This window comes from Lycorma delicatula, chromosome 1, assembly GCF_047948215.1.
Source record: "Lycorma delicatula isolate Av1 chromosome 1, ASM4794821v1, whole genome shotgun sequence".
Classification (NCBI taxonomy): Eukaryota; Metazoa; Arthropoda; class Insecta; order Hemiptera; family Fulgoridae; genus Lycorma; species Lycorma delicatula.
Window position 1 is genome coordinate 132,138,270 of NC_134455.1, and position 11,292 is coordinate 132,149,561.

Consider the following 11,292-nt stretch of genomic DNA (forward strand, 5'->3'; position numbering starts at 1 on the left):
GTAATATTGAAAATTAGGAATGAACAAATGTCATTAACTTAGAAAAATAAATTACAGTAAATCTTAATTGGCACTGGCCTTTCCTGATTTATGACCAACAAACTTAGCATTAAATAATTAATACAGGTAATTCTAGTTTAGTGTAGAAAAAAGGCCACAATGATATTCTAGTACAAAAAGAGTTAATAACAATAATCAAATTGTGATAAGTAAACATAAAAATAAAGAGTTAATTACAATATAATCGCATTGAAATTAATTGAGCACGTGAAATAGGTTGCAGCGGAACAATGACAACCTTATGTAAGTAACCTGTCGTGACTGTACTTAAGTGAGCAAATGGTTTTGTGAACTACACTTGAAAGTGAAAATGCATAAGGTACGATGAACTGAATGTTCCACAAATTTTTACTGATAAAATAACTGTTTAAACGTAATAAATAATGAAAATTAAACTTGCCTGTAGCACACAAACATTAGTAAACGACGAACTCGTGAATATAGGTAAATGAATACATACAGTAATTCCTGGGCGTAGTCCGCCGTGGTGTATCAGGAACGCAGTGGTGAGACGTGGTGTAGAGTTAGACTAATACGTAGTAGATATGTAGCAACGAGGTTGGAGATTCTGGATCAAGGAAAATGTAAATCTGCGATTCGAGAAGATTCGACGTCGATAGAAATGGCAGTTTGTAGTAAATGAAGCACTTTCAGGAGAAACGTAATATAGTGAATTTGAAGAATAACTTAACGAAGAAACGAGGCTGGACGAACATAGAAAAACTGTGAAATCACGCAAAACTGACGAGTAGAACTAGAAAATATTTTTGACACAGGAATACCGCATCGTGCATGCGAGTATAGAGGTGATGATGAGATTAGCACAAATCTTAAGAGCGAAACGTAAAGGGTGTCTTTACATTATGAATGTCTGGTCAACACTGCCAAAAAGATGGCGTGAACGAAAGGAGGGGGAAACCACAGCTAGGCAGTGAACAGAATAGTGTGTGTTGGCAACAAGAGTAGTGTCTTAGTGTTAGTATAAGAACGATTAGAGAGAACGTGTTGGAATTCGAGACCGAAGACATAACAAAAAATAATTCTGAATACGCAAGTTGAAGAAATGACATCAGAGCCGACAAAGAGAAATAGACTTCTAGGAACTATGACAGTATTGAAATTGGTTGAGAATAAAAAAAACACTAAGCCTAATATATACATTAAGATTAAACAGCAATGAAATAATGCGTGATAGAAATGAGCAAACACCATAACCTTGAATTCATTGGAATGAAAACGACTTTACGCTAAACTGCGTAAACACCTTCCTTTGTGTTTTCCACAATCATAATTTTTGTATTTCCTTTTTAATTTTCAATTTAAGTTTTGTAAGTGCTTTAGATAATGTTTCTAACATAATTTCCATTCCAGTTGCTGATTTCGCCAGTAACACAATATGATCTGCAAAGCATCCGCTTTGCAGATGATATTGGGCAACCTTTAGGACAGTGGGGAACCTTTGCTGACTACGCTTCTTATTTTGGCCTCTTTCTTTAAGCCGTTGATTTCAATCTCCGTTTTCTGCATTTTATACAGATTCAGAATTAATCTTCTATCCCTCCAGTCGAGCTTTATTTTCCTCATTGCTTGAAATAGCAATTTCCAATCCACCTTGTCAAAGGCTTTTTCTAAGTCCAGAAAAGTCAAAAAGGTCTTCCTATTAACCCTAATTCTTCTCTCCAATAACACTTTCAGCGCCAGTTATTAACCTCTAATTGTAAAAAAAATTTTACGATAAATTATTCAATAATAATAAAAAAATTTGAAAAAAGTCAGAAGTTATTAGTTAAATAATATTTTACGTACCTTCCGTTTTAAAAAAAAATATGTATACGTAATTTAATACGCGTATAAGGAAGGAAGTCTTGTGGTATCCACGTCTGATATTTTTTGTGTAATGTAATGGGCTTGGAAATCGTCTAAAAATAAACCCACTATCTTTGACCTTTGGCCATACGATTTGATATATTGTATATGTTTGCTTCAATCACATAAATAGATATTTATTATTTTATTTCATTTCATTTATTTATATTTTTTTATTTGTTTCATATAATAATCAGTCATAAATTGAGGGAAATCTGTGTTACACCAATTTAATACAAATATTAACACAAATAAAAATATTTAATACAATAAGTTGGAATAGGGAATTATCAGCCTTAAAAAGGGCTGTCTATCGTTTATGGAAAGGGTCTCAGCGTGATGGTGGTCCGAAATGGTGAATAGTTCTTATTGCTAAATATAGAGATCGGAGACCTTCCATAACGTCCGGACTGCGAAGAGGATTCGTGGCGTTCCTTTGTGGATGAGCAAGGGAACAAGAATCCCTGGGTAGTATTATACAGGATTTTGAGACATAAACAACAAAAGGACCTTCTTCTGTCCGCTCTCTCGATCAGGTTTGGTGTAATTTCAGAAACGTCTGAAATTTTACACAGATTACTTGACGATTTACTGCCCGATGACAGTGAAGCTGGAAAGACCGCATACTATCTGCAAGTGCGGTGTGAGGTCACTGAGTTTTGCGGGGTGCAGTATCCTTGGAGATTACTGAATTCGAGGTGCTTCAAGCTATCTGTAGTTCAAGTAGGGGTAAGGCCCCAGGCTTTGATGAAATAACGGTGGAATTTCTTGTTTGCTTGGTTAGGGTGAGTCGGAAAGTGATCACCGAGTTTTCAATAAATTTTTGTCTGGAGGATACTTCCCTGTTTGTTGGAAGAAGGGGATTGTAAAATTGTTTTTTAAAGGTGGCGATAAGGTTATCCCTCTGTTACTTCATCGTGTAGGCTCTTGACATTACTTCCGGTTATTGGTAAGGTCTTTGCAAAAGTTTCCGGGATTTGAAGCCGGGACCACGGTCAGGCATGGAATTTTCACGCTTTACAAAAATTGTCACTCATCTGATCCTCTGAAGTAATACCTACCGATGGCCCCAGAAGTTAAAAAAAAGTAATCTAATTGATGTATTTCTGTAAATAGTTAAATATATACATATTTTCATGTTCATCCTCCATTGTCCAAATAATTGTAGAAAAAAAATTTTTTGATATACACATAACTAGTGTTCGAGTAAACGTGCGCTTTCAGGTACCCTACATCATTTGTTATTCTACAAAAGAAGTCTTCTATTATCATTAATTTTCTTCAGAACATGACAGAAACGATTTATTTCTTTGTAATTAAGTAATCTAATTAATTTCTTTGTAATCTTTTTTTTATTTCTTTGTTTTTAAGTAATTACATTACTTAAAACTGTTTTTATCACTCTCAAGAAACTTGAAAGTCTCATAATAATTATGAAAAAAATCTTCGTTATTTTTAAACCAAAATGATTCCTTTTTTTATTCTAATGAATAGTTTGTAAGACCATAAAGTAGAAAAATATTACCAGTTAAACTGGATATAAAATAAAGTTGTTAGCAAATAATTTAAGTGATTAAATAAAAATCAATATACTTGTATGCATTAAAATTGAAATACTCTTTATTAAAAAAAAAGCCATTTATTATTTATTAAATAGTTATTTGCTATTAGGTACAAGGTAAGTTTTTATAGTATATTCCTTTTTATTATCAAATTTATAATTAATTAATTTATTAATTTATTATAATTTATATAATATATATATATTAATACATTTGGAAAAAATCTTACGCAATAAGAAAAAAAAAACTGAAATGTGTTCTAAACAATAGAAATCATAAGTTTTTACTTTAAAAAAAATGGATCGCTTTCAAAATTTGTATAAAATATTTAGAAATACAATGCGATCTTAAATTAAAATTATGTTTAAAAAAATATTCCATTTATGAATAATTTCCAGTCACTGTCAGTTTTCTTTAGATATGTACCGCTAAATCCTGTAGTTTACTGTCAAAAGAGGTCCCATCAACTGATAAGAAAAATGGATATAAAAACCTTTCTTAATAGTTCAATTTTTTACAGTATTATTAGCTTATGTATATAGTTTAGGAACGTTATTAGTATTTAAATAGAACTAAACTTTCTACTTACAGTTAATATCGTGTATGGTGTACTTTCACGGCTAGAATTCCAGAAAAAAAGGAAGAGTACAATGATATGTTGATTATTGTAGAACGTAAGGTAAGACTAAGACAAAAATATCGTGGATTACACTTCAAATGTTTCTCTTTAGGCAACAGTATTTCTGTAATATTGTATCCTTTCTCTAAACGTTTGAGCAGAGCCGTGCATCGTGCAATCGCAGTGAAAATAAACTTCGTGATAGATCTTAAAAACTGTTACGTTGTATACTGCTAAGGAATTACTAGATATGTACAATGATTTTACCAATTCGGCTTCAAAATATTCCAAACAGATCTACTTTAAAAATCCGTACAGAAGTAATCCTGCATCACAAGAAAGGAAACTGATAAATAAATATCTATTGCTTCATGAAAAATGTTGTAAATATATGAGTGCTTTTAATTCATTTAACCGGTTGCTATGTAATATTATCATTCGTACGTCTTGGAATATTTTTTTTTTTTACTTCTTTGAACATATTCTCGGAAGATAATTCAACAATTTATATATGATTGGATTGCTTTTACAAAAAATTATTTTATTGCTGCTTTATCTGCTGGCCGATGTAGGAACAAGATTTTCTAATTTAGTAAGTTTTTTATTCAATTACATTAAAAAGATTCATGAAATTTACTTGAAATCGCAAATCATCCCAATTTCAGAGAAAACATAAAGATATTAGTTGCGTACCATTATGTTCGTTGAATTTTCCACAATTCGATGTGTGATTTAAGAAGTCAAAGCGAAGTATAGAAAAATAAAGAAGAAAGAAAATTACCGATTTAACTGGAGGTAAAATTTAGTTGTTAAAAATTAATTTGTATAATTTAAATAAAAATCAATATAATAATGTTGTATTAAAATTTAAGTTTTTTTTTAAGAAAAAGATCACTTATTCATTAAATTGTTATTTTGTCATTAGGCAAAATGTAACTTTTTATTCTTTCTTTTTTCTATTATCCATTATATAATTTAATAAGAGAATATATACGTACATATTTGAAATGCAAAATCTTACGAAATAAGAAAGAAAAAAGTGAAACGGTTCAACAAAATAGAAATTGTAGGCTTGTACTTTAGAAAAATGGATCGCTTTCAGAATTTCTATGAAATTCAAAGAAATACGAGGCGATATTTAATTAAAATTCTATTTAATAAAGAAAGTAATCCATTCATGTATAATCTTCAGTCACTGTCTTTTTTTTTAAGATATGTACCAATATATCCTGCAGTGTACTGTAAAAAGAACCAATTAGAAAAATGGATTTAATACCTTTCATAATATTTTAATGTTTTGCAATATTATTAACTTATGTATACAGTTTTAGCCATGCAGTAAATATTCAAGTAACACTAATGTTTCTGTTAACAGTTGCCCTCGCGTATGGTGCACTTTCATGGCCAGAATTACAAAAAAATATGGAAGAGTATAATGATTTGTTGATACATATTTTTCGCTTTAGGCACCAGTACTTTTTTAATACTGTTTCGTTTCTCTAATTAGTTCAATAGAGCCGAGCTTTTGGTTGCACTCGGAGGTAAAATATACTTAGGGATAGATCATCAAAACGGGTTTATGTTGTACGCTACTAATGAATTACTAGATACGAGATGTGTGAGAAAAATGAGATTGGTAACACTGCGAGCGATCTGGCAACGCTGTATCTACCGGTCTGTGCTAGAACGGGCTTGTTCATCCCTTCCACATGCTCAGTACGAGTTTCAACTCCGTTCAGCCAACATATTATTTTTGACAGCGCCATCAGTGAAGTTGTGTTTTTGTTGTGTGTTACGAAAATGGAGCATCGGAATTTAGAGCAAAGTTGTGCAATCAAATTTTGTGTTAAATTTGGGGAATCCGCGAGTGTGACCTTTGAAAAGTTGAAACAAACCTATGTGGAATATTGCTTATCAGGAGCACAAGTTTTCTGCCGGCACAAATCATTTTTGGAAGGCCAAGAACACGTTGAAGATCAACCTCGCTCAGGGAAACCTTCGACTTCAAAATCTGACGAAAACGTTGAGCGTGTGAGGGTTCTTGTGAGATCAGACCGTCGTTTAACAATAAGGATGAAGAGTTAACTTTAAACGCTTTTACCATACATCAAATTTTGACAGACGATTTGGACATGCGAAAGGTTTGTGCGAAATCGATGCCGAAAAACCTCACAACGGAAAAAAAGACAATCGAAGAAACGTATGCGTTGATCTTCTTGAGAGGATTGACAATGACCAACAATTCTTCAATCGTGTGATCACAGGTGATGAATCCTGGATATTTGAGTACGATCCTGAAGCAAAGCGGCAAAGCGAAGAGTGGCACACTCCGTCATCTAGACAGAAAAAATGTCGAATGAGCAAATCAAAGATCAAAACCGTGGCGGTTTGCTTTTTTGACAGTAGGAGTATCGTGCATAAAGAATTTGTTCCTCCAGGACAAACTCTCAACCAAGTGTTTTACAAAGGTGTCCTTGAAAGGCTTAGGAAAAGAATGATTCGCGTGAGACCAGAGATTGCAGACAAGTGGATGCTTCATCATGACAATGCCCCGTGTCACACGGCCATTTCCATCAGGGAATTTTTTACCTCAAAACGCATTCCTACGGTTCCTCAACCTCTCTGTTCGACTTTGAGTCCTTCTGAGTTTTCCTTTTCCTGAAATTGAAACATGTCTTAAAACGACGTCATTTTGGAACTTTGGAGAACATTCAAAAGACTGTGACCGACCAGTTAAAAACTCTACCAGTTGAAGCTTTCCAGCCCTGCTAACAGGAGTGGAACGACTCCGCCGGTGTATAGCTGCCCAAGGGAACTACTTTGAAGGGGATAATATTGTTGTTTGAAAAAATTAAAATTTTGGTAAGTAAATAGTCAGTCTCATTACTTTTCTCACACACCTTGTATGTACAATGATTTTACGAATTCGGTTTCACAATAATGCAAACAGATCTACTTTTAAAATCCGTACAGAAATAATGTTGCAATAGATGAAGGGAAACTGATAAATGAGATCTATTGCTTTACGAAAAATTCTTTAAATGTATGAACGCTTTTAATTCAGTGTACGGTTGCTATATACTATTGTCATTAATAAGTCTTGGAATGTTGATAGTTGTTACTCTCGCATAAGATGAATCGGCAATTTTAATTATTGAATTGCTTTTACGAAGAATTATTTCCCTATTAAATATTTTATCTGTTGGCCAAATTAGGAACAAAATTTTCCAATTTATATATATATATTCCTGTGTACCGAAGTCCTGAAGAAATATAATATTATCTGGACTCATTGCAAGACGATATGCACGGGAAACGAGTTGTGGTATATTGGAAATTGTCATCGTTCTTCCTGGGTTGTTAATCATCTAGTTGTCACAACCTGAGTTGAAGAATTTCTTGAACTGCCAATAGACAGTGCGATCAAGAGACTGGAGCTTATGTGAACAATGTGGGGGGAACAATAACATGACAATTTCATTGGATCATGCAAAATTGAGGGCTTTTATGGCTAGATGGGAGCCATGATTATTAATAAGAAACAAACATGGATTCTCAGGTGTGCTTTTTGTGTGCATATGGAAATGATTTAAAAATGTAATGAAATTGGCTTCTTGTATCCATCCAGATTTATTTACAATTCCACCAGAACCTGCAGACGCAGCATCTAGAAAGCACTTTAGCTACTTCACCCTTGGAAACACAATGAATAGTGGGATATGGTTTCCAGTGGCAGAGACAGCACAAACTAGGGTTACTAAAGTACTCCTTTCAGCAACAATTCAAGTACGAGCAACAATTTTATTTGGCCTCTACACTGAAGTAATACCCATTTCGTCCATGTTCCAAATTTTGTGAGGTTGAAAATTATGTCTTCCAAGAACTGTTGTCAAAATATTGAAAAAAGATTCCACATTTCTTCGGTTGAAACTAGAATCTCATGCTAAGCTGGTCACCTCTGGTTTTCATAATGAGAGTTGAATGTTTTTTTTAAAAATCAGCGAACCAGTCATCTCTGGTACACCCATTATCCTGCCAAGATTTAGGACATTTAATAGAATTTGCCAAGCAAAGATCATAAGCCAAAGTTTTGATCTCCTTTGGCATTTCACCATAGTAAATATAGGCTGCTTGAAGGTTCTTCAAGCAGCCAATGTTTTAATTCCTTCTTGTTGTCATTAGAAAAAGCTTTTTTATTTGGATATAAACAATGGTGATGGTAGACCGAACTATCTTTTGATTATCATCAATTTCATCTTTGGAAATTTTCGTACAAATCTTGTTAAAGTTTGATAATTTGATGATCAGCTGCACCTTTACGAATTGATAATCCCTCCTTTTTACCTTTCTCGCTGCTGCAAGCATGATATCTGGAGCAACTTCTCCTCCAAATTTGTCTTTTTTTTATGATTTCTCACGATCATTACCTAAAACAAGCGAAAAACTACTAAAAAAAACCTGCTGGGTAGGTTGTCACATGTAACAACCATCCTCGGAATTTTTGCGACAACCAACCCCAAACAGACATTTCAGACAAAACCCGAGCTGAAAAAACAGACTTGAACCTAACCTCTATGTTGAGACAGTTTCTCAATCAAAGTGTCTGGTTTATGAACACCTTCCAAAACAATATTAATATGTTATCTTAGAATCATTATAATCTGAGATTTTTAAGACAGTTTGTTTTGTGGTTTCTTAATTTCAATTTTATAGTTATCAATGAGTCTATTTAATGTTGAAATATTGTCTTCAAAATTTAATTATATTACCTCAAATTCTGAACATAATTTTTTATTAAACAACTTATCTAGAAGTAGACTATCAATTTTTGTAGCTTCCAAGGATAAATCATATTGATTAGATGCAAGTGACAGCTCATTTGTGAGTTTCTATAATAAAACCAACTTAGCGTAGTTCTCACAGCCATGCTTGTATATTAAGGATGATAATTCACTGTGAATTTATGTAGTGTTTTTTGCCCAACCACATCCTCTCAGTCAACAAGATTAGAACATTTCACCGTTTTATTACTTCCAGTAAAACCTTTTAAATCAATTTCATTTTATATGTTCTTCATATTAATAATCATAACAAATCAATTTTCAATGTTACAAATAACAGTTACTTCAAATATATCAAGATAAGATGGTTTACATCATTAGTATTTCAATTAAACAAAATAAAATATTATTACTATTATACACAAATTATCAGAGAGCAACATTTCCACAGGTAATTTTGATAATAGTTATACCCTGATTTCAGGTAGCAATTTTGTCCATAGGCAATAGATAAGATAACAGTAATGTTAATAAGTGAATTTTAAAACCTGACTATACATCATTATCTTGAAATACTATATAGGCAAAGAAACTATTAAATAAATACAAATGCTTTGAAGATTATGTAAAAATAGAACTAGAAATTACCAATGCATTAATCTATTTGCTACTAAACACCAAGAAACAAATCACTTCAAAAATAATCTCTTTAAACTACTCAAAATGACAACCTATTCAAGAGGTCATCACAACAATGCTCTTCATAGTTCTATCATTTTAATTTCTTCATGTTAAAATATAGGTCTTCTAGTTAACAAATAAATTAACGTATTGAATTTTCTTTGGTAGTTGGGTTTCAATTAATCACATGACTCAGAAGTGGTTAACCTAAATTTCCAGATTTCATATTTACAATGGTAAACATTTACACATACATATTTACACATACATTACACTATGTCAGCCCTGGCAAGCCAGTAGCAGTAATTCCATTTGCCTATACACACACACTCAGACCTGGCAGTAGATGGAAAACTGGTTCGCAAAATATATATATAAATTTCTTAAAAATGGTTTCTCTGATATACTTTAATAAAATAATTAAAAAGTGAAAAATTCACCTTACCAGTAAATATAAGTGAATATAAGAAGAACATAATACAATAGCAATTTCATATAAATATAATTTAGAGCCTGATAAAATAAAATACGTAACAAATCAAACTACAATCTACACAGAACATAATACGCATATAAAATTCAAGATAGTGATATAAGAGATAAATAATATGACTTCTAAAGAAACACAAAAAATTATTAAAACTAAATTGATCAGTAATTAAGCACATATTGTTAAAGCAGATAAAACAGAAACAGTTGTTATTATGTACATAGAAAAATATATAGAGAAAAGCTATGCGATTCATAAAAATAATAATTTTATAAAATTCAAAAATCGTATAAACATATGTTTAAAAAAAATTAAATGTTTAAATAATAAATCCAAATATATTATACCTTAAGATAAATTAAAAAATAAGTTTAGAAAAAATATTAATACATACATTCCTAATAGGAAAGCTTTACCTAAAATACACAAAATAAGACCATTAATTGATTTTGCTATTTCACCAACATATTTTTAAGAAATCTTTAGCCAATACATTAAAAATCTAACAAACTTAAATAATAAATATATTTCAAAAAATGGTTATAATATTATAGATCCTTATTTTTTAAGGATTTTGAGATTACAGTGAACCACTTTAGTCAACTCTGGTTCATCTTTTCTTTTTATTTTTCTTCTTGATTGGTTCCCAATACTTCATTCTGTCAGATTTTTTTTTCTCAGTTCTTCTGAACAAACCCTCGTTGTTGTTTTCTTTTCTTTAATTTTAAATCTACAGTTTGCTTCTTTTAGTATTTTTATATTGTCAGATTGTTTCGTAAATCTTCTATTGTGATTTCTAGTTCTTGCATATCTTGTTTAACTTTTGTTATCCAGGTCGGTGTGTTGGACATTTTCCAGAATTTCTCGAGCAGTTTCTGACGAGCCTGTTCGGTTCTGTTTTTATTATGTGTCCAAAGAAGAAGATTTTTTTCTTTCTAAAGTAGTCTAAAGCTGGTTCTATGTCTTTATGTACCTCTTGGTTTGATATGAGTCTCCATTCTACCCCATCAGTAAGTTGTCTTTTATTTATGCATGTTCTTAGATTCTTTGCATCTCTGCTGAGTAGGAAATGTTGGATCTTAGTTCAAAAAGTGTTTCGCTTCTGTGTGATACTATAGGTCTGATTATAGTTTTGTAATGTTTGAGTTTGGCATCTATTGAGATGCATCTTTTGTTATATGTTGTTTTGGTGGTATGTTGTGCATAATTGAGTTTTTGTATTCTTTCTTTCCA

The 11,292-nt window shown here is 31.8% G+C and overlaps 1 long non-coding RNA gene across 1 annotated transcript; it reads right to left on the reverse strand.

Annotated features, from left to right (window-relative positions):
* Positions 1-3,835: 3,835 nt before the first annotated feature.
* On the reverse strand, positions 3,836-10,229 carry LOC142322310 (uncharacterized). The gene is made up of 3 exons (XR_012755819.1): positions 10,015-10,229; positions 4,078-4,433; positions 3,836-3,955 (listed from the first exon to the last, which is right to left on the reverse strand). It is a non-coding gene; the product is annotated as an uncharacterized LOC142322310 (long non-coding RNA).
* Positions 10,230-11,292: the final 1,063 nt, after the last annotated feature.